We start from the raw sequence: 22,686 nt of genomic DNA on the forward strand, positions 1-22,686 counted from the left end.
TATTTCATTTTATTTAACAAATAAATACCTATCGGAGGCCCACTATGTGCCAGACACTGTTCTAGATAAAAGGGATATGGCAGTAAACAAGTCAAGTTTCTGCCATTGTGGTGCTTATGTTCAGATGTAATAAGTACTATGAGGAAAAAAAAGTGGGTTAAAAATACAGAGAGAGATTGGTGGTCAGGAACATACATCTGGTTAAGTGGCATTGAGTAAAAAGTGAATGATGTGGAAGCAACACATGGGAAGACTCAAGGAACAACTTTCCCAACAGAAAATAAGGATAAAACCCCTGAAAAAGTATTCAGCCTGGTCTGTCCCAGGAACAGCACAAATTTCTGTGTGGACAGAAGTCAAGGAAAGATGGAGGGAAAAAGAAGGCAACAATCAAATCACGTTGAGCTTTTTGCACTTACTTTTTGGCAGCAAGTTTTGGTTTTATTCCAAGGGCAAATGAAAGTCATGGAAGGGTTTTGACAGACTCACAAGGACTGCTATGTAGGCTGACTGAAAAGAGCAAGAGTAGAGGCAGTGAGACAGAAAACTGTTGCCTTAGTCAAACTAAGAGAAGATGATGGTTTGGACTAGAAGTGGACAGAGAAAGCAGGATGATTACGGTTGAGATGGTTGAAAACTGTTCAATTCAGGATTGTTATTTTCCGAAGGTCAGGAATGTGGCTGCCCATTAATACTTTGTGAATTTCAGATGCAAATAAGATTTTCCAAGAGAATAATATTAGTAGGAGTTCCCGTCGTGGCTCAGTGGTTAACGAATCCAACTAGGAACCATGAAGTTGCAGGTTTGATCCCTGCCTCGCTCAGTGGGTTAATGATCTGGCATTACCATGAGCTGTGGTGTAGGCCGGCCATGAGCTGTGGTGTAGGCCACAGACGCAGCTTGAATCCCACGTTGCTGTGGCTCCAGCGTAGGCCAGCAGCTACAGCTCTGATTCGACCCCTAGCCTGGGAACCTCCATATGCCGAGGGTGCAGCCCTAGAAAAGACAAAAAAGACCAAAAAAATAATAATAATATTAGTATATAAAATAATGTGTGCCAACTCCATTTGGAAATAGAATACTAAGTTTAAAATAAAAACTACTGGAGTTACCTTGTGGTGCAGTGGGTTAAGGATCTGATGTTGTCACTGCCCCAGCTTAGGTCACAGCTATGGTGTGGGTTCATTCCCTGACTGGGGAACCTCCACATGCCATGGGTGTGGCCAAAATATATATGTGTGTGTATATATATATATATATATACACACACATAATACATATATAATATATATAATAAAAATTATTTTTTTAGAAAAATCACTATTCCTATGTTATCAGTTTAAGGTACTTATATCCCAATTGAAAAATGAGCAGAAAACCTGAACAGGAATTTCAAAACAGAAGATATATGGCCAGTAAACACATAAAGAGAATGTTCAGCCTCATTGGTGAGTGTGGGAATGCAAATCAAAACATGAGATGTGGAATTAAATCTATGTGATTGGCAAAAACTAAAAAGTCCAATAATGCCAAGTGGTTGACACTGGATGTAGAAAGGTTGGAAGAGACGTGAATCCACCAGATCTCTTAAGCTCTGCTGGTAGAAATGTAAATTAGTATGATCATTTTAGAAAATAATTGAGGATTATCCAGCAATGTCAAACATTCATCTGCTCTATGATCTAGCACTTCCCCTCTTGATATATACACTGAAGAAGTTTTGGCACACATATGCCCTGTGACATGTACAAGAATGTTAATAACATCACTGTTTAAAGAGCAAAAACCTGCAAATACCTGATGTCTATCCACCAAAGAACAGGTGAATGAACTGTGTTATTCTCACACAGATGAAAATAGAAACAAGGAAATTATGAGCACAGGATGCAGGGAGATGGCTGACTTCCTTGGGCGAGGTGAGATGTGAGAATGGGATAGTGTTCTAGGTGGTAGACTCATGAGTGCATATTTAAAATAAAATAATTGGTAAGTTAGATCATGCATTGACCAATGATGAGAGCCTGTTGAACAGAGGTTTATGGTAAATCCAAGGTCCTGAGGTCAATTAAAGGAGCTACAGAAAGAAAAGGGAGGTATTCCATGGTGGCTCAGCAGGTTAAGGATCCCACATTGTTACTCCTGTGGTGTGGGTTTGATCCCTGACCAGGGAACTTCCACATGCTGCGGGCCGGTAGGGGTGGGGGTGGGGGGGTGAGCAAAAATTTTAAAAAGAAAGAGAACAGAAAGGAAGCAAAGAAATCACCATCAGTTTTCATTGCTGCTATGGCCTTGTCCCTGAATAAGTGATCCTTATAGGCTGTATGACCCCCTCACACTTTGCAGTTCACTGGGCTGACAAATCTGGCAAAGCAATAGTGTAAATGTTCCAGTAGGTGCCAACATAATACTCCTCCTGAGTCACACAGTCAGCTTTTCTGACTGACTTAGCCTAAGGCCAGCAATCTACTTGTGGAAGTTTCAGTGTCCCAACAGGCCTCTGGGGAGGTATTTGATATCAGAAAGGGTTTTCAGTGCCTGCCTTCTGCTAAATTTTTGTGTGAATAACAGTTGTTGTGCTTCATCTTTGATGCAGTCCACTTTGGGAGAAATTTGATTTCCCTTTCTGAGAGTCCAGCCCTTTCTTCTCTTCCTTATCTATCGGTCTCTCTACTTACGGAGTCTGTACCCAGAGCACTATTTCGAGGCCTCCAATGTGTCTTCTCAAAGACTGGCTGACCCACTTTCCAGATGGAGCCAACATCGTCCTCTCTCCGATCCATAAATCGTGAACAGAAGGCTGAGGAAATGAGAAGCTGTGTACCCACTGGGAGGGGAGAGAAGCTTCCAGCATGGGGTGCACAGCAAGATCACAGGGACACAACACAATTCTCCAGAAAGCCAGTTCTGATCAATGACAGAACAACCTGGTTCCAGATAAAAGCATCCTGGATTTTCAAGCACAAATAAACAGTAACATTGAAATGAGATGAGACTTAGCACAAATTTAATCTGACATATTTAATGATTTGAATTATGATCATTATGGTACCTGAAGACCAGATATAAATAGTAAGTCGTTCACGTATTTGACAATAATAGCTAAAGTGTATGAGCTTCTCTCCTGCCAGGAGGGCACAGGGCACTGCTCCAGTCCTCCTTCTCTAAAAAGGATTTAAGGTGTCCCACAGTACCTGGAGAAGAAACTAGTGAGATACTCCAGAGAGGCTGATTTCAGTGTTCATTAAGAAATGAAGGTACCAGGTCAGATCTCTCTCTCTCTAATAACAGCAGAGAGAAGCCTTGCCTGGGGAGAGGAGTGGAGAGGGTGGGGCTTTTTTTCAAACATCAAGAAACATGGAAACAAGCTGCTATTAGTGAGATGTGGTGGGAAGAACAGCTAGAGATATAAGCAAGCTAGAAAAATAACCAATTTTTAGTATGACATAGTAATAACCTTTACTCCAGTTATTTACTTAAAGCTAAGCTTTTTACTACTTGACTCATTCCAAGTCAATTGGGAATTGAAATGAGAAAGACCAAATCACAAAATTCCTTTTAAATACAGGCAGAGAATTTTAGACCTTATAGCCAGTTCCTTAATCAATAAATTGATCAATAAATCAATAAATTCATCTCTAAAATTGACCTGGAGTTAAGAACTATTCTTAACTATGAAAAGAACAGTTCTCAGGGGGAGAAAATACCCAGAAGTAGGTCTCTATGCCACCAAATGAGTTCTGAATTGGTGAATTCCTAAAAACCTAGGCAGAGCTTCCTGCAAATGATGAAGTGGTTTTCACCTCCAGTTTAGCAGCCTTGTATTGCAACGTCTGTGGAGGGAGCTGGGTTTCCCCCACCCACGCACCCACTCCCTCCTAGGATGGGGGGGCAGATTTGGGACAAGGATGAGAAAACTGCGCTGAAGTACTAATGGGTAGATTTTTGAAGCATGAAGAGGAAAGAGGATATATATTTTTTTAAATCTTGTCTCTGCATAATGTACCCACCTGAATTCCTCTTGTGGATTCTTTACCCTTATTTAAACCTCTCATTTGAGCAGCGGAAGTAAAATATGGGCCCAGAAGCTCCTTCTGCATGAGAGAAGTAACTCTTCTCCCCCAGCATCCTCGCCGAAAGAAATCAATTAAAACCGCCTTCAATCCAAGGTCAAGGGAAAATCAGAGGGGAGGTAGGGAGCAAGTAGCAGTGAGTAGGCAGGTGAGCCTGGCCGCCCTAGATCTTTGTAAGATCTCTAAGTTACCGCTCATAAGCCACCTCTTCCTTGTTGGGCTTGATGTTTGTGGTTTTGTTTTTGTTTCCTTTTCTGACCACAGGAGTGGTAAGGCATTAAAGTTTAGGGAGTGCGCCGGGGGGAAATGGCCAAGAAAACAACCTGGCTGCCTTTAAGCTAGGCTTCTAATTTATGGGGACCAAAGAAGTCCTCACGACAGTGCTAAACAGTCCAGCTAAACTCCCCAGAATCCTGAGAGCCACAAGCACGACGGAGTCAAAGTTCTGTGGTGGTTAAACAATGCGTGCAGCTTGGGGTGGTTTTCCCCTCCACACAGAGCTCCCCGGGGAACCTCGTTCCTTTAGGTTGAGTTTGCAGACCCTGAACATGGCCACGTTCTCTGTGAGCAGCGCTGAGGTGACTGAGCAGGTGCCGGCCCTGCGACGCTGAGCAGGGCAGGTCTCTGCTTCATACCCCGTGCTCTGCACCTCACAGGCACCTCGGGGAAAGCAGGGGAACCAGATGAAGACACATTCAGACACAGGAATAGGCAGCTGTCACCACACCTCCACCCTAAATCCTTCGTTCCACGCCCGACCTACATAAAGCCTTTTCTTGAGCTCTGACCATTGGAAGTTGAGCGTCAAGACACTCACTACCCAGATTTTGATACCCCAGACTTTCCTGGTTTTTGTTTTTGTATCATCACACAGTAAGAATCTCGGTTTACAAACGCAGGTGAGACTGGAATATGGCTTTTAAATATTCTAAGAAACAAATTAATATTTACTTGAATATTTCATCTCAGCCAACAAATTAGAAATTTGGCTTCAGACATTCTGGAAAGATCTACCTCTCCCACACTAGATTGGACCCAGGTTCCGAGGCTTTACACAGTGACAGGGTAAGGGAGCTTCGTCCTCAGTCATCTGTTTATTTCCACTTACTCCCAAGATGTCTGCTGTCCTGGTTGTTTAGACCCAGACCCAGCCTCTGATGGCATTCCAGACCTCAGGAATCTTTGTCCCATGCAGAGCTGAGCTCTGCAGTGCCTGTGATCTATGGTTGCCAGATTTAGGAAAAAAGAAAAAATATATATAAATATGTAGGAGTTCCTGTGTGGCTCCGCAGTTAACGAACCCGACTAGCATCCATGAGGATGCAAGTTTGATCCCTGGCCTCACTCAGTGGTTTAAGGATCGGCGTTGCCATGAGCTGTGGTGTAAGTCGCAGACTTGGCTCAGATTCTGAGTTGCTGTGGCTGTGGCATAGGCCAGTGGCTACAGCTCCAACTGGATCCCTAGGCTGGGAGCCTCCATATGCCTCTGGTGAGGCCCTAAAAATAAATAAATACATATATATTTTTTAATATATTTATAAAACAAGACTTCTAGTTCAATTTGAATTTCAGATAAACAACAAATTAATTCTTAGTGTAAGTATACTCCATGCAATATTTGGAACATACTTATACAAAAACATTTATTGCAAATTTCAAATTGAACTGGATGTCCTATATTTTACCAGAGAATCCTACTGTGATCCTCCTGCCAGTATTCCTCTCTGAGATCTTGCTGCCTCCCCAGGACATCTTCTGTAAACAGGACCCCTGTGTCTCTGGGATTATGAATTTCTTCTAATACTAGACCAAGGGGACTTTTTTCTGGGGCATCATTCTTTGTGGGATTAAACTTTTTGAAACAAAGCCAGGAACATGGTGCAGATGGTTCTGCTTTCCACCTGCCACGTATCTCCCTGGGGCAATGAATTAGTCCACGACCTTGAAATGGAAGGAGGGGGACAAGGCAGGAATTAAAGTCTCAAATTGTCTATCCACACTTCCTTTTTTCCCTTTTGTTCTTTCACTCTCTCTCTTCCCTTTCTCTCTGCTTTTTTCAGTATCAAAAGAAAATTTTGGAAAAATGCACTTTTATTTAGGTCAGAATTTCAGGCAGCTCTTACCCTATCAAAGAAATTTATAGAAATACAGTGAGACTGTCTGAATCCTGGGAAGTCAGAGTACCTTAGAGCACAGATACAAAGGAGGAGGTATGCTCAAATCTAACAAAAATCCTTTTTCTAAATTTACATTTCTAAGACCCTAGGCTTTTTTTCTGTAAAAATATGGATCTCATTGTAACTCAAAACAGAAGTTGCTGAGAAAATGCGTGGTTGGGAAAAAAAATAAATAAAGGGAGTTCCCGTCGTGGTTAACGAATCTGACTAGGAACCATGAGCTTGCAGGTTCGATCCCTGGCCTTGCTCAGTGGATTAAGGATCCAGCGTTGCCGTGAGCTGTGGTGTAGGTCGCAGATGCGGCTCGGATCCCGCGTTGATGTGGTCCTGGCATAGGCTGGTGGTTACAGCTCCGATTAGACCCCTAGCCTGGGAACCTCCCATATGCCACGGGAGAGGCCCAAGAAATGGCAAAGAGACAAAAAAAAAGAAAGAAAGAAAGAAAATGCGTGGCTGTCTGATAGCCACCTATACTTGTTTTTAAAATATTTAAAATATATTTTATATGTGTTTAATTGTTATTTACTAATCCAAGAAATCCAGGAATACATTCTAAGGAATGAATGAGACAATCCTCCTTTAACAATGTGTAAAAGGAGGATTATTGCAGCATTATTTACGGTAATATTGACTAAGTCAAGTGTGCCATAATTACTTACTATGGCTATTAAACCTGACATTCCATTCATCATTAAATAAGAGTTCCTTAAGTAAGGAAGAGAAGTTAAAAGATGTAAGTAGTGGAAAAGAAAATATAAAACTGCCGTTTTCCAATAGCAACATAATTATGTGTGTGTAAAATCCAAAATCATCTACAAATTATTTGAATTAGTAAATAAGTTTAACACAGTTGCCAGATACAAGAGCATTATACAAAAGTCAGTTATAATTTTTTACCAATATAAGTAGTTTGAAAATGAAAATATTTTGTAATTTTACAGCAGCATCATTAAAAAAAAAAGGAGAGGAAAAGATATTCAAGGGCTCTACCCAGAAAACTATAAAATATTATTTAGTGATATTAAAGACCCAAATAAGGGAAGGATAGATCAAGTTTGTGAATTATAAGACAGTATTTTTAAAATGTCAGTTCTCCTCTAATTGAATCTATAGATTCAATGTAAATCCAATCAGAAACCCAGCAGACATTTTGTATATGTAGTAACCAATGAACTAGTGTGAGGACGTCAATATAAATGCAAAGGGCCAAGAATAGCCAAGGTAATCTTGAAAAACAAATGCCCCAGATATCACTTATGATAAAGCTGTAGTTAATAAGACACTGTGGTATTGCCTCAAGGATCGGTAGAGACCAATAGAAAAGAATAGAGTGCAAAATCAGACCTACACATGTGGTCACCTGATCTGTGACAAACATGCCAAAACAGTGGGAACAGGACAATCTTTTCAAGAAATGATACTGAGTCAGCTGGCTTACTCAGATGCACTTTCAGGAGGGAAGCATTCATTCTCCCTGAGAAAGCTGGATGACTGCTTCCTGCTCACAGCTCCATCTCTCTCTGGGAATTGCCCTTAGCCAAAGGAAGCTACTTCATCCATAATTATTCTCTTTCCATGATGGTATCCCACATCCAATGACTGGTAGATGCAAGGCTGCAAAGTTCTGGCCCTTGCATAGATTGGTCTCCAAAGGACCATTCCAGTGCAAGAGCGCCCCTTGGAGAGTTGGTGTTGTAGCTCAGCATGTTAAGAATCTGACATAGTGTCTGTGAGGATGCAAGTTCAATACCTGTCCTCACTCAGTGGGTTAAGCATCCAGTGTTAACTGCAAGCTGCAATGGTAGGTCACAGATGTGGTTCAGATCTGGAGTTGCTGTGGCTGTGGCATAGGCCTGCAGCTGCAACTCCCAATTCGACCCCCAGCCCAAATAAAGGAGGGATAGATCAAGCTTGGGGAGCTTCCAAGTGCCACAGGTGTGGCCATAAAAAGAAAAAAAAAAAGAGTGCCCCTTGGGAACAGCTTAGGTCACTAATGCAACTGCATCCTCACAGCTCAAGTCTCCCTCCTCCCAATCCTGCTTCATCCACCCCCTCCCAGATTGTACCTGGGGAGTTCATCCCAGTAAAATTCCTGCATAAAAACCTCAATGACTCAGATTCTGTTTCCTGGGGAACACAACCTGGAACACATTGGAAAAAATTAACTTTGCCACTGCCTCATACCTTACATACAATTAATTCTAGAGGAGAGTATATCTAAATATAAGTGGTAGAGGATGCAAAGAAATGGAAACATATTCCATGTTCCTGGGTTGGAAAAATTAATATTGTAAAAATGGCCATACTACCCAAAGCAATCTATAGATTCAATGCAATCCCTATCAAATTACCCATGACATTTTTCACAGAACTACAACAAACAATCCAAACATTTATATGAAACCACAAAAGACCCAGAATTTTCAAAGCAATCCTGAGGAACAAAAACCAAGCAGAAGACATAACTATCCCAGACTTCAGACAATATTACAAAGCTGCAGTAATCAAGACAGTATGGTACTGGTACCAAAACAGACATATAGACCAATGGAACCCAGAACCCAGAAATAAACCCAGACATCTATGGTCAATTAATCTTTGACAAAGGAGGCAAGAACATAAAATGGGAAAAAGACAGTCTCTTCAGTAAGTGGTGCTGGGAAAACTGGACAGCTGCATATAAATCATGAAACTAGAACACACCCTCATCTCATACACAAAAATCAACTCAAAATGGGTTAAAGACTTAAACATAAGACAAGACACCATCAAACTCCTGGAAGAGAACACAGGCAAAACATTCTCTGACATTTACCTTACAAATATTTTCTCAGGTCAGGCTCCCAAAACAACAGAAATAAAAGCAAAAATAAACCAATGGGACCTAATCAAAATGACAAGCTTTTGCACAGCAAAGGAAACCAAAAAGAAACCAAAAAACAACTTACTGAATGGGAGAAAATAGTTTCAAACGATGCAACTGACAAGGGCTTAATCTCTAAAATATATAAACAACTTATACAACAGCAAAAAAGCCAACAACCCAATTGAAAGATAGGCAAAAGACTGAATATACATTTCTCCAAAGAAGATATACAGATGGCCAACAAGCACATGAAAAAAATGCTCAACATCACTGATTTTAGAGAAATGCAGATCAAAACTACTATGAGGTACCTTCTCACACCAGTCAGAATGGCCATCATCAATAAGTCCACAAATAACAGCTGCTGGAGGGGGTGTGGAGAAAAGGGAACACTCTTACACTCTTGGTGGGAATGTAAGCTGGTACAACCACTATGGAAAACAGTATGGAGGTACCTTAGAAAACTATACATAGAACTACCATATGACTCAGCAATCCCACTCTTGGGCATATATCCAGACAAAACTCTCCCTGAAAAAGACACATGCTACCTCATGTTCATTGCAGCACTATTCACAATAGCCAGGACATGGAAAAAACCTAAATGTCTATCAACAGACAATTTGATTAAGACATGGTATGTACACACAATGGAATACTACTCAGCTATAGAAAAGAAAAAAATAATGCCATTTGCAGCAACATGGATGGAACTAGAGACTCTTATACTAAGTGAAGTAAGTCAGAAAAAGACAAATACCATATGATTTCACTTATATCTGGAATCTAATATAGAGCACAAATGAACCTTTCCACAGAAAAGAAACTCATGGACATGGAGAACAGACTTGTGGTTGCAAAGGGGGAGGGAGAGAGGGTGGGCGGGACTGGGAATTTGGGGTTAATAGATGCAAACTATAGCCTTTGGAATGGTAAGCAATGGGATCCTGCTGTGTAGCACTGGGAGCTATGTCTAGTCACTTACACTAAAGCATGACGATGTGAGAAAAAAGAATGTGTACATGTGTATGTGACTGGGTCACCTTGCTGTTCAGCAGAAAATTGTCAGAACACTGTAAATTATCTATAATGGAAAAAATAAAAATCATTATATAAATAAATAAACAAGAGTGGTAAAACATAAAATTTCTGTAAGAGTTTCTAACATGACAGAGCCTCCACTACTTTGGAGTTAAGGAAAGTTTTCTTAAACAGGACACAAAAACAGTAACTATAAAGAAGATGACTGCGCATTCCCATGGTGGCCCAGTGGAAACCAATCTGACTGATATCCATGAGGATGCAGGTTCGATCCCTGGCCTCACTCAGTGAGTTAAGGATCCAGCGTTGCCATGAGCTGTGGTGTAGGTTGCAGTCAAGGCTCAGATCTGGCAATGCTGTGATCGTGGCATAGGCCAGTGGCTGCAGCTCCAATTTGACCCCTAGCCTGAGAACCTCCATATGCCATGGATGCGGCCCTAAAAAGACAGAAGAAAAAAGAAGATGACTGATAAATTGGACCACATTAAAATTAAGATCTTCTGTTTATCAAAGAGTTTACCATTTAGAATAAAAAGAACAAGCCAGGGAGTAGGAGAAGATCTGACAACACCTATAAGCTACAAAGTCCTTGTTTACGTGATATATAAAAACCAAAAAAAATCAATAAGTCGAACAACCCAATAGAAAAAAGGGCTTTAACAGGAACTTGCCCTCCATCACCTTGAAAACATATCAAACATATGAAAGGGAGATCAAACTTAATACTCAGGAAAATGCAGTAAAATCCTCATCTCAAACCCCCTGGAGTGGCAAGACTGACACCACAAGCGTTGGTAAAAATGTAGAGCACCTGGAATTCTCAGATACAGCTTGAGGAAACACGTATTGCACAGTTTAATAAAATTGAGCACATGCGTGTGTGTCGCTTTTAGCAATAACCCCAGCAGAACTGAGCAGACATGTATGCCAAAAGACTTACACATAAAGGTCATAGTAACATTTTTCACAACCAAAAAATTAGAATTATCCAAATGCTTGTTAACTTTTATAGACAATAAAGAGATAAATAAAGCAAGGAAAATAGAGTCAAAATAGATGAAGAGTCATCAGGAAATGCCTGTAAAGCAATCAAATTATGCTGAGGCGTAGGATCTAGAAATTAGGACAGCCTTGAGAAAGGGAATGGTAGGGGGACATACACTTAACCTTTTAGATATGGTGTCTCAAACAATTAGGGAATTATTAATACTTATTCGTAGAAATTAATATAATTAATTCCTTTCCTCTAACCAGAGTATTAAACACACACAGTTAATAAGTAAAAATTCCCTTGTGGTGTAGTGTATAAGGATCTGGTGTTGTCACTGCAGCAGCTCAGGTCACTGCTGTGGCACAGGTAACTTCCACGTGCTGAGGGTGCAGCCAAAAGAAAAAAAAAAAAAGAAAGAAATGAGCCAGATACCAACAAAGTGGTGTATCCCTGTAGTGAGGTGCTCCCTGTCAGGTCTCTGTGCCACTGAGTGGTCAAATGCAGTAGCAGCATATCACACCACTGGCACCCCTACCAGCCGTCTGGTAGTGGGTAGGCAGCTTTCCTGGATGCAGGCCCATAATAGTTGATTTTGTGTGTGAACTTGGCTGAAACATGGTGTCCAGATATTTGGTCAAATATTGTTCTAGATGTTTCTGTGAAGGTGTTTTTTGAATAAGATTAATATTTAATTAATGGACTTGGAGCAAAGTAGATTGCCCTCCACAGCGTGAATGGACCTCATCCCATCAGTTGGGGTCTCAACAGAACAAAAACAGACACCACACCATCCCCACCCATGTCTTTCTCCCCCAGCAAGAAGGAATTCTGCCAGCACACTGCCTTTGGACTTGAATTTTGACTCTTCTCTGAGTCTCTAACCTGCCAGCCTGCTCCATCAGATTTTAGACTCACAAAGCCTCATACAATCATGTGAACCAGTTCCTTGAAATCAGTCTCTCTCTCTCTATTCCTCTCTCTCTCTCTCTCCACACACACATACATACACCTGAAACACACCACACACACACACACATACACACACACACACACACACACACACACACACATCCCCTCTTGTTTTTCAGAGAAGTCTGAGTGATGCAAAGCCTAACATGTGGGAAGACAGTTCCCACCACGATGAGCCTGGCATGGATGTTACTGGCTTCACTGCCTTCCTAGTCCTAAGTGAAGCCGACCATGTGAGTCCCTCTGTCCTGAAATTCACAGTCCCAAACACACCCTTTCCTCCTCATGTTTCCTACTACACCATTTCTTCCATGTCTTTACATGGACCAGACAAAGCTGTCTCATTTGGGGAAGAGTTGTGTATCTGTGCCAAGTGCTGGTCCCCTGTCTTGCTTATGTGTCTGCCCTGACGCCCGGGTCTGCCCTGAGCAGGCTTGTCTGATCTTGAGTGTCCCCTGGCACTCCAGTCTCTTGGGATCCTTTTCGTTCTTTGAATTTTTATTTAACAGAGTGAAACTCTCTATAAACTAAACCTTTTTCTTTCATGTCAAAACCATCTCAGATTTCAGGGTTTTGTTGTGGTTTGTTTTGTTTTGTTTTGTTTTATTGGTTTTTTGTTTTTTTGGTTTTTTTTCTTTTTCTTTACTGGAACTGCAGTCCCCAAGGTCAGGTTGCTCAGCTGTGCTACTGAATAAGACTGATATTCTAAGGTTACAGCTTCTTCCCTCTGGCTAGCTCTAAGGAATCCTTTCTGGCCTTATGGTTGATTCACTATCTGATCATTCTTCAGCTTAGAATCACCCAAGGGCTTGTAAAAACCTAGTCCTCTGGGCCTCACTCCCAGAGTTTTTGACTCACCAGGTCTGGGGTTGAGCCTAGGAGTTTGCATTTCTAACAAGTTTCCAGGTGAGGCTGAGGCTCTGGGTCCAGAGACCACATGGTGAGAACCACTGCTCTGGCTCTGGTTCTTTAAATGCTACCTATGGTGCTTGTTCTTCCATTAACTCCGTTTAGTCCCTACATCTTTTATAGATGTTATCTCTGCTGGCTCAGGATGAAACTCAGGAAGGGCTTGGAAGCTCTCACACAGGCTTCATCTGCAGGGATAGACCAAAAATAGTGGGAATTTAATTCAACACCACAACTAGTCCTAGTGTGGCTAGTGTGTTAGAAAGCACTGGTTGGGAGGGTGAGAGTTAGAGAGAAAAATAAGTTTCTATTCTCAAGAAACTTAACATCTATTAAAGGGAAAGCCCAGCATAGCACTAACTATACTATAAAGGAAAGTATATTATAAGAAACATTAAAGGGCTATGGGACTCTAGCCAACACTGTTGGTGTCCCAAGCATATTCCCTAGGCCTACCCCAGAAGTCAGGGGCAGGACTCACTGTCAGGGTCCTGAAAATGCAAGGTCAGCTAGTCCACACCACTGACTGAGCAACTCCTTAAATTTTGCCCCCTAGAGGTCTCCCTGTTCTCCTCCTAGCCTTGGCCGTGCCAGAGGTCACCAGAGAGTTCCAATGTGTCTGATGGATTCCAGGTTTTCTCTCCATACAGGTAGTCTCTACCGAAGGAGTTGGCCAGGCATGTCTGAACCACACAAACAGCTGGTGATGGAGCCAAGGGCTCATGAAATCGCAATGCAAAGTATATGGAGTAAGAAGAGCATCAGGCCTGAGGCTGATATCTGAGAAATGACAACATTCAAGGAATGCAATTCAGAGAGGTAAGTAGAAAGAATATCAAGTGCAATTTGAGATCTGCTTTGATGCTTGAATGATGTATGTAGACATAGGTCTTGCCTTTGGGAAGCCTCCAGGCTAGTAGGGCAAACAAGGTCCATGCTTGAAAAGATAAATATTCTGGCACCAAGTACCAAGTCAGTGTTAAGGAGACCATAAAGGGAGTTCCCATTGTGGCTCAGCAGTTAACGAACCCAACGAGGATCCATGAGGATGCAATTTTGATCCCTGGCCTTGCTCAGTGGGTTAAGGATCTGGCATTGCCCTGACCTGTGGTGTAGGTCACAGACATGGCTCAGATCTGGCATTTCTGTGGCTGTGGTATAGGCTGGCAGCTGTAGATCCAGTTGGACCCCTAGCTTGGGAACCTCAGTATGCCGAAAGGAGATTGTGTAACAAAGAGGGATAAGCTGAGGCTTGCCTTAACTTGATCCTTGGGTTTTCCATTTAAAAGTGTTACAGGGATATTGATTGCTTAGTGTTTTTATGAAAATTATGTAAAATAATTAAACTCCTAAGCACAGTTACTGGCTCATTGTAACTGCCCAGTAAATTGTTTTTATTATAATGTCTGTTGTGATGCTGTTGCTGATAATGATGAGTAGTGTAGACCAAAGAGAGAGAGTTGTGGACTGTGTTGGGGATGGTGAGTGACGGATGGTGAGTAGTTGGAAGGGTCAAAATGTAGAGCAGGATTCACCTACATCCAGGGCAAAGACACCTGAACAGGGAGAGAGGTCAGGGACTGTTAAAGGTTGGGGATGAATCAAAAGATCCGTTTGTTTAGAGTGTGCGCAGCCTGAGGGGGAGGCGTTAAGAGTGGATAGTTTAAAAAAAAAAAAAAAAAAAAGAGTTTTGTAATTATATATGGTGAAAGATGTTAACTAGACTTATTATGGTGATCATCTCTTAATATATACAAATACTGAATTATTATGTGGTACACCTGAAATCAATATAAATTATATGTAAGTTATATCTAAATTTTTGTTTTAAAAAAAGGAGTAGATAGTGGCCACACTGTGAATCTTGGGATAGGAAGTTTGGGCTTTGCCCTAGAGTTAATCCATAACCTCTGAAGATTTATGACCCAAAATAACATAAATAAAAACATTTTTTTAGTGAGATTAACTTATAAATTGAAAGTGGTAGTAGGAAAAATGATGCCAGGTAGCTCAGTACCTCAGATATGAGGTGATGCTATGTTAGTAGTGGAAATGGAAAGGAAGAGAACATTCAAGATATATTCAAAAGAAAAGAGTCCATTCAAAAGAGAAGAAAAGGGTGTTCAGTTTGGATATGAAGGCACGGATGGAAGATGGCATCGCTTTTCTTCGTACTTGGATTTTGAAGTCGGGTTTCTTAGGAAATGATTGTATTGCTACTCTGCTTGGGCTTCCGTAACAGAAAACGAGACTGGATGGCTTAAACACAGACCCTTATTTTCTCACAGTTCTGAAATCCAAAAATTCAAAATCAAGCTGCCGTCCTGAATGGTTTCTGGTGAGGCTTTTGTCCCTGGCTTACAAGGGTCTGCCTTCTCACTAAGTCCTCACATGGTCTCTCCCCTGGGGATGTGCCGAAAGAGAGATCTCTTCCTCTTCTTATAAGGACACCAGCCCTATTGGATTAGAATCACATTCTGTGATCTCATTTAATCGTGATAATCTCTGTAAAGCCTTTGTCTTCAAATACAGTCACATCGGGAAGGGAGGATTAGGGCTTCATCATACGAACTTGGGGCAGGCGGTGGGAGGGGGGAACCCAGTTCAGCCCATAACAGTGGTGTTACGTGCTACTATGGGACAAAGGATCCATGAAGTTTGAGCTAACAGAGAGGAAGATAATTTTGGCTTTAGACATGGTTGGTTAATCTGTAGTGCCAGCCAGCAGAACGGTCTGCAATAATAAAAATGTTCTATATCAGCATTGTCTGTTATGGACTGTCACATGCACTTGTGACGACTGAGCGTTTAATGTGGCTAATGAGACTGAGGAGTTGAATTTTTAATTATGTATACTTTAAATTTAAGCTATATTGGATAGCACAAGTTGTAACTAAGGAATCCTAGGCAGAATAAAGCAGTTTCATCAATACTTAGGTATCTAGGGCATCTCCTAGGCCTTAAAGTCTTATACAATAGATATTCAACTTCAAACCACCTGTTGTCAGCCAAGGAAAGTCTGAAGCTTTTGGAGTTCCTGTCGTGGCTCAGTGGTTAACAAAGTGGATCACGGACTAGGATCTATGAGGATGCTGGTTCAAACCTGGCCTCGCTCAGTGGGTTGAAGATCTGACAATGCCATTGAGCTGTGGTGTAGGTCACAGACACAGCTTGAATTGTGCATTGCTGTGGCTATAGTGTAGGCCAGTGGCTACAGCTCTGGCTCGACCCCTAGCCTGGGAACCTCCATATGCCGAGGGTATGGCCCTAAATAGACAAAAGACACACACACACACACACACACACACACACACACACACACACACAAATTAGTCTGAAGCTCTGAAAAGATATATGACCGTTCCAGGTTAGCTCAGCCAGTTAGTTACAGATCCTCCATTAGGGCTTACGTTTTTTTATGGCAGCAACCAAGAAATCAGAACTATCTGACAGACAGCTGAAGATATACAACTATTTGTTAAGGACTGAGAGCAGCACTTTGGAGTCATCCCATGGATGTGACAGTTGCAGCCATGAAGCTCTGGATATAATCTAGAAAGCAGAGAATAGGGGACTCTGTGTCAAGCCTTGATAAATAAATACTCACACCCGAACAGAAGGAAAATAAAAACAAATCATCAAAGGAAGTAGATTTTCATCCTCTAAATTTATACCAGCAATTAGGTAGCCCCATGTCACCCCCACCTTAACATATTCCGAACTCCTCTCAGAGAGGAGGGCGCAGGTAAAGAGCAAGAGCCCCTGCTGCCCCCATCGCCACCACGCATTAGCTGGCTGCCCACAGCAAGGCATTCACCCTCCCCATACTTGTCTCCTCCTTTGTGAAACGGGGATAATGACCAGACTTCTTTTGGGGGCTGTGAGAAGATTAACCGAGACAGCGTGTAAAGTACCAGCAATGCCCTGGCGCATGATACGCATTCTTTACATTTTAGATAAAAAAAATAAAACATGTCTTGTTCCCTTTCCTGCATCCCTGATCTGGCCAATAGCCTTGCCCTTCATCTAGCCAGTCTTTCTGGAAACCTAAGTCATCTTTGGTTCCTTCGTATTCCTTGTTCCCCACCTCCAGTAATTCACCCAGTGCTAGTGATTCTAGGTCCACAGTCTCTCACATATAATCACCTCTCTGTATGCCCTCCACTCCTGCTCTCACTCATGTCCTCAGCACTTCCTGTCAAAAGCACCTCCACTTCCAATCTATTTGCTCTACCCATCCATTCCCTATGCCAGGGTGCAGTTTGTAAACCCTGGGGTCTCCCGGGTGGCGTTTGTAAACCCTAGGTCGTTTTGTATCCTTTTCCTGGTAGTTTCTTTTTGCAGACAAGGTTAAGTTGACCTTCCTAGGCACGGCGTTCAAGGCCCTTCATAGCCAACCTCCAACTTACCTCTGTTTTCATATTTCACCTTTCATGCTGAACCAAGAATATATAAATGGGAATCACTGCATTTTAAAAATTCAAATGAATAATTGTCTTATGGCTCTCTGTGGACCTGGGAGGAGGAAGCAGAGTTTTGGGGGTTTTTTTACTTTTTTTTTTTTTTTTTTTTGTCTTTTCAGGGCCAAACCCATGGCATATAGAAGTTCCCAGGCTAGTGGTGAAATCGGAGCTGTAGCTGCTGGCCTGAGTGAGGCCCAGGATCGAACCTGTGTCCTCATGGATACTAGTCAGGTTCATTACTGCTGAGCCACAATGGAAACTCCAAGTTTTTGGGGTTTTTTAATATGACTAGTGGGGAAAGTGCAAAATTCCCTATTAAACCTTGTGGAGAGATTGCTTACCAGCACCTCCGGTAATCAGAATTATGTGTCCTCACTTGCCCAGGACAATCTTGTTTACAGCTGTTGATCTTGTATAATTTTTAGGATCACCCCACCCCAACTTCACTCTCAAAAGTGTCCTAGTTTGAGCAAAGTTATGTTGTCACCCAAAACCCACCTTGCCAAAATGTCAGTCCGAAGAAATGAAGGGCAACAATGGACATTTGTCCCCACCCACCCATCTTCTTTGGCAGCTGGCCTTGGAGTCAGTCTTCACTTCTGTCCGCATCTCCTACTTCCTTCTGGAACCACTTCAGGGCTGCTTAGTCCTTGCAGAAGCATCTCTTCCAAGGTATTGCTTCAGACCTCCCCAACCTCTTTATTAAAAATCACCTTATGGCCCTGTTCTCTGAACCCACTTGATGCGAAAAACTAATAGCTCAAAAGTAGCTAAATGTGCCACCTTCCCAGAGAGCATTTATGAATTTTAAAAAGACCTTAAGAGCCCTGACCAAAGGAATGACTAATGGAGGAATTTTAGAACTGTGTAGGTGTCAGCAGTGTCATTAAAGCGATGCATCAGAGGCCAGGGGTGGCATGGGGGACCAGAGGGACCAGAGATGACGCGAGCCATTGCTCACACCCATGACCCATAGAATAAGGAGAAAGAGATGTGGGGGGGCATGGGGAGCACAAAAGTAATGAATGATTCTGTAAACTAAGAGAAATGTGAAAATTAAAAAAAGGAATGACTCAGGGAAATTACTGCTAGGGACTCTCTGGGCACGCATTTGGAAATTGAACATGAGGGGGAAATTGTCAGAAGCAGAGGATACGCAAGCTATTACAAAGAACCAGCAGTGTTCCAACCAAGCCAAGCCAGGCAGGCACAGGGAGGATGACAGGGGGTCCTGTTCTTTGGTGCCTCTGCGGCTCCCCTGTGTCTGTTCAGCACTGAGGAATGCTCCAGCATGAGCTTCCTGAACAATGCTGGTCAGGAGAAGAGATAGGAAGAAACTTTCTCAAATGGAAAAATAAAGAGCTGGCTTTAGTCGAGAGAGTATTTAAAAAGTCTTCAGAAAGGGAGATGGGAAGACTTTACAAAATTAAGACAAGAGAGCAGGAATTCCTGTTGTGGCTCAGCGGGTTAAGAATCTGACTAGTATCCATGAGGATGTGGGTTTGATCCCTGGCCTCGCTCAGTGGATTAAGGATCCAGCATTGCTGTGAGCTTGGTGTAGGTGGCTCAGATTCGACCCCTAGCTTGGGAACTTCCATATGCCCTAAAAATAAAAAATTTATAAAAATTTAAAAAGGCAAGAGAGCAAAGGCATTTCAGAGTCTAGACTTGAAGGTAAGCTATATCAGCACCTAGACAATATTTCTTTTTGCTCGCTGTCATCTCCTCATACATAGCCAGTGCCTGCACATATTATGTGTACAAGAAAAACCTATTGAATAAATGAATGAATGTTTGGATATTCATATTGGAAAGATGAATGAATAAACATCAGAATTCATCCTAACCTGATCTCCTAGAAATCTTCCAGATTAAATACTGCTCAAAATTGGTAAAAAAAAAAAAAAAAAAAAAAACTAATAGGAATGCTCTAGATTTTTTGTGGTCTGTTGTCGAATAGCTTTAATCACCCAAGAGTATATATACCCAATACTCAATATACATTTATTCATCACTGATTATGTAATATAGAGGTTAAGATCACAGGCTCTGGGGTCAGTGACCTGGTCAAATACTTGCTTTGTGAACACCAGGAGGTTAATAAACAGTTCTGTGATTTAGTTTATTCATCAGATAATAGGAATTTTAATAATATGTAGTTTAAAATTTGTTGGGAGAATTAAGTTAATAGAAATAAATCATAGAAACTGGCACATGGCCACAGTGTATGGGATCAAAAAATGTTGACTATTATCATCATTACTATTAATTTTTATATCTTAAGCCCTTGCCCTCTAGACTATGGAAGACACAATGATAAATTAGGCAGGAATTGCCCTACGAGAGCCTGTAGTTAAGCAGACAAGATAAAGAATTTAATAGTAGAATGAGCAAAGATGTAATGAGAGCTAAGAGAATTCAGGGAGGGCGCAAGGTGCATCAGGGTGGATTCTTTTCTGGGCATCAGATCAAAGACAAACTCTGATGTTGTTTAAAGAGCAAGATATATCTTGTTTACATTGTAATGATCTCAGATAGATACTCTTAACCAAACTCAACAAACTCTTCACCAACCCAGGTAGCAGCTCCAACTCACTCGGGATGTAGTAACAGAAAGGGGGAGCCACAGCTTTTTGCATGTTTTGAAGGGATTCCACCCAAAGACACCTCCATGCCAATTCTCCTGAAGGCCAGCTGACCAGTGCACATAAACATCAGACTCAAAACACTTCCAGCTGGCCAGTCATCGTTCATTTTTCCACAGAAAATACTCTTCTCATTTTTTGCAGAGAGTCTTAATCAATGGGCCTTCCCTGAACCTTTGTTATTCTGCTGTTCAGCCTGATAAAAATGAGAGACCACTCTTCCTCCTGCTTAACTATGGCAGTTCTCTGCTGAGATAAGATTATACCAGAGAAGATGATTGGTACTTAGTAAAACACCTTGCCCAACTTGGTATTAATCATGACTGAGTTATTTTATGAACTCCTTAGAGATCTGTCACCTCCCACACCCCAAGAGGCATCCTTGTATATACATTTTCTCTTTCAGCATAACAATCATCGGCAATCAACAAAGGGCCATTTCCATGGACTGTTGCTTGCAGGCAGACAGTCTCACCAGTATTCCCCACCACCACCATCACCTCCACCCCTGCCCCTCACACATCCCTCCCTCATTCCAGAAAGGCCTATTTATCAGACTCTCCATAAGAGTACTGCACCTTGGTCTTTGAAGTGAAATGACAGAGTAGCACAGCTGGTGGACAGAAAGCAAAGTCGGTCACATCCAAACACAGTACAACTTAGATTTTAAGGAGCCCTAATTCGTAATATCCCAAATAATGCAGTTCAAAACTGTTAAGTGACCAGGTAAGGTTTGTGGTTACAAATTCAAAGTCAATTTATTCCACAAGTATTTGACTCTCTGCTCTGGGCCAGACCCTGTGCCAGTTGCTGGTGATTTAACAAGGAGGAGTCTGGTCAAGGTAGTTTACTTTATAATCCAAAACTTGAGGGTATTGTAGGAAATGTCCTTTCTCCCTAACTTCTAGAAGATGTTTTGATGGCGGTAACAGAAGCTGAATTTACCTGAGTTCGATCTGATTTTTTAAGCATCTATGTGGCACAAAACATTTTATTTATCACTTCAGGATTATATTCAAGTCATATGATACATTGCCCATGCACTCACAGATACCATAAACTACTTAGGGAAGACCAATATTTGGACAGATCAACATACATGACTTACAGCTTGAGGCCTTGAGCACCAGGTTAAGTTGAGCCAAAACTATTGAGTAAAATCCATCAATGGATGCTCTTTGAGCTAGTCCTTCAACTTCCTCTTGGCAAGAGTTTTATTTCCTATTTGAAATGGCTCTTCCCTAGGAAGGTCCAGATTAGGATTGCACAGGAGAGAGGCCCATGTAGAAGAAGCAGTCTCTATAGGAAGCACATCAAGTGGTTTTAAGAAACAGAAAACCCAACTCAAAAGCTACAGGAAATAAAGAACCTAAGTTTCATGTGCCATTGGAAAGTCCAGAGACAGTGAAATTCAGATGCCCTACTTGGTCAGGATTCCAGCACAGCCTTAGTAATTTCTCCACTCTGTCTTCCTCTGTGGGTTAGCTTCATCTTAGGCTAGACTCCTCTAAGACAGGATGGATGGATGGATGGATACATCAGTCCCAGGCCTTCAATTCCCACATGGTGCCATTTTGGAGGAAGAGGGAATTTTTGTTTCTCCAACTATCAAAAGTCTTCCACTCTGTTCGGCCCAACTTAGTTCTCATACCCTTTATAACTGATCACCAAGACTAAGATAGTGTCAGGGGCTGACTGGCATGGGTTTAGAAATAAGAAGATAATCTTCTTATTATCTGTTGTCTTATTATCTGTTATCATGCCAGTCACCATGGCAACAGGGATGAGATTGTGTTGATGGTTCAGGTCAGGCATGACCTCCCCGCTTTGGCTGAGGGTTGGGGTGGTCAGGAGTCAGCCCCACCCATGGTATGGTAGGAGGCAGGAAGGGAAGCATGTTTCCAGAAAGGAAAGCAACAAGGTATACCAAATGTAGACCCTTCAAAACTGGGAGGATTCAGACTCATTCACTAAAAGAAGGCAATAATAATGGTCAGGGATATCTGGGGAAATGAATCAGTCCCTGTAAAGCATTTTGTAAGAATGAGCCACTAAACAATAAGATTGTAGTCACTGGAATGCTTTGTACACACACTAACTCTGCACATTGTCTCAGCTCAGGATTATTTTACTGCTGTTACCCTGGCAGCAAGCCCTCCTAGCCAAGATTGTTTTTATGGGGCCAGCTGAGCTAGAGACGCCTGGGGGGGTTTTAGCTCCTCATTCCTCTCAACGACGTTTATTACTTACTTCATAACACAGCCCCCTCAACAGCAAAAGGAAAATACTGGAGAAAGATCAGCAGCAGTGGAACCGATACCCCTCCTTGCAGCCCCCTCTCAGCTCAGGTGGGCAGGCCTCTTGGTGGTTCGGTGCCTCGTGTGGCTGTCTTCTCTGAAGGGAGCAAATCCGTTGCACCTGCACAGTGGAGCTATCACAGTGGCCGCGGTGTGGATAAGAACCCTGGGTTGCTTGGAAGTCTTGGCAGGTGGGGCCCAGACCTGCCCATAGTGCAGCATCTCTTGTGGGACCTCAGTCCTCTCCTCTCTCTGGG

General features: G+C 42.1%; 1 long non-coding RNA gene across 1 annotated transcript in view; it reads left to right on the top strand.

Moving 5' to 3' along the window:
* LOC102166141 overlaps positions 1–22,686 on the top strand; it is a 124,100-nt gene that overhangs the window by 37,831 nt on the left and 63,583 nt on the right. Inside the window, exon 3 of the long non-coding RNA XR_002336362.1 lies at positions 13,675–13,843. This is a non-coding gene — a long non-coding RNA (uncharacterized LOC102166141). The remainder of the gene's footprint in view (positions 1–13,674; positions 13,844–22,686) is intronic.

Source organism: Sus scrofa, chromosome 10 (genome assembly GCF_000003025.6).
Source record: "Sus scrofa isolate TJ Tabasco breed Duroc chromosome 10, Sscrofa11.1, whole genome shotgun sequence".
Taxonomy (NCBI): domain Eukaryota; kingdom Metazoa; phylum Chordata; class Mammalia; order Artiodactyla; family Suidae; genus Sus; species Sus scrofa.